General features: G+C 36.3%; 1 pseudogene; it reads right to left on the bottom strand.

Annotated features, from left to right (window-relative positions):
• Positions 1-344: 344 nt before the first annotated feature.
• LOC143554971 (secreted RxLR effector protein 161 pseudogene) lies at positions 345-1,085 on the bottom strand (annotated as a pseudogene).
• Between the last annotated feature and the right edge of the window lie 883 nt (positions 1,086-1,968).

Below are 1,968 nucleotides of genomic sequence, written 5' to 3'. Positions count from 1 at the left end.
ACGCTCTCACGGCGCCAAATGGTGTTTCACGGGTGCACCGTGAGACCCATTTCCACTGCTCTTAATTGTATAAATTTCTAATGTGGAAAGTGCTTTATGTAAGGTTGTAACAGTTTTGAAAGAGATATTCAGAGGATCGGTTTTTTATTATTCATTGGTTGTGTAAACAAGACAACAAGAGCCTTTATATATAGGCTTTACACATAATGCTATAAAAGGAAAAATACAATCAATCTTGGCTGGAAATAATCGTGTGAGCTGTCTTTGACTATTGATAAATATGGATATGATGTTTATTGACAATTGACTGATCCATAATTTACTCCAAAGAATATATTTTTCTTTTAACACTCCCCCTCAAGTTGAATAGTAGGGTTTCCAAAATTCAACTTGTTTAAACATTTAGCGAATATTCTTCCATTCGTGGCTTTGGTTAGGATGTCAACTAGCTGATCTTCTGATCGGACAAAGGGAAGTTCGATTATTTTAGCTTCCAATTTTTCTTTAATGAAATTTCTGTCTACTTCCACATGTTTGGTTCGATCGTGTTGTACTGGATTTTCACAAATTTGAATAGCGGCTTTATTTTCACACATAATTCTACTAGCTTTATCTTGTAGAAAACCAATCTCAGTTAAAAGTTTCCGTATCCAGAGCACCTCTGCTAGACCTTTTTCTATCCCTCTGAACTCAGATTCAGCACTCAAAAGAGCAACCACCTTTTGTTTCTTACTTATCCATGTAACAAGATTCCCTCCGACTAAGGTGAAGTATCCAGAGGTCGACCTTCTAGTTTCTTTATCTCCTGCCCAGTCTGCATCGGTATACAATTGAATATCTAGATGCCCATTTGACTTAAACAACACTCCATGACCAGTTGTTCCTTTAAGATACCTTATTATTCTTTGAACTGCTTCCATATGGGAAACTTCTGGTTGATGCATGAACTGACTCACCACACTTACATCATAGGCTATGTCGGGGCGAGTATGTGAGAGATATATTAGTTTTCCCACCATTCGTTGGTATCTTTCTTTGTTTGCTAGTTCGGCTCCATTTTCCCTCAGAAGTTTGAGATTTGCCATCATTGGTGTATCTGCTGGTTTGCAATCAATCATCCCTGTCTCTGCGAGTAGGTCAAGAATATATTTCTTTTAAAAAATGAATATTCCTTGTTTAGACCTAAGAACTTCAATAAGGAAGTATTTAAGTCTACCCAAGTCTTTCATTTCAAATTCAGTTTCCAGGTTTTCTTTTAGCTTCTTTATTTCTTCTTTATCGTTCCCAGTGATAATCATGTCGTCAACATAAATGATCAGACATGTTATTAATTTATCGTTTCGTTTAAGAAACAAAGTATGATCCGAGTCACTTTGTTTATAGCCATATTTTTTCATAGCCAGAGTAAATCTTCCAAACCATGCTTGTGGAGATTGTTTCAACCCATAGAGTGATTTCTTTAAATGACAGACTTCACCCCTTTTAAAATATTCTGTGAATCCAGGCGGTGCCTCTATATAGACTTCTTCATTCAGTTCTCCATGTAAAAAGGCATTTTTAACGTCGAGTTGATGGAGAGGCCAATCTTTATTTGCTGCTATTTAGAAAAGGACCCTGATTGTATCAATTTTAGCAACTGGAGAAAAGGTCTCGGAATAATCGACTCCATATGTTTTAGTGTACCCTTTAGCAACTAATCGAGCTTTGTACCTTTCAATAGTACCATTCGGTTTATGTTTTATAGTAAAAACCCAACGACACCCTACTGGTCTCTTTCCTTATGGAAGTATACATTTCTCCCATGTTTCGTTTCTCTTTAGTGCATCCATTTTTGCTTTCATTACGTCTTTCCAATTTCTTGACTCTAAGGCTTGTTTAACAGTAGTTGGAGTTTCTTCAGAATATACAGTGGATATAAAGGCCTTGGCTTCTTTTGAAAAATTTCCTATTAAAACGTTTGCCATAGGA

Source organism: Bidens hawaiensis, unplaced genomic scaffold, assembly GCF_021521415.1.
Source record: "Bidens hawaiensis isolate Kalapana, Puna unplaced genomic scaffold, B.hawaiensis_p1.1 tig00017939_1, whole genome shotgun sequence".
NCBI classification, from domain to species: domain Eukaryota; kingdom Viridiplantae; phylum Streptophyta; class Magnoliopsida; order Asterales; family Asteraceae; genus Bidens; species Bidens hawaiensis.
Note: the sequence above shows the minus strand (reverse complement) of the source record. Positions and strands in the feature narration are given on the sequence as shown.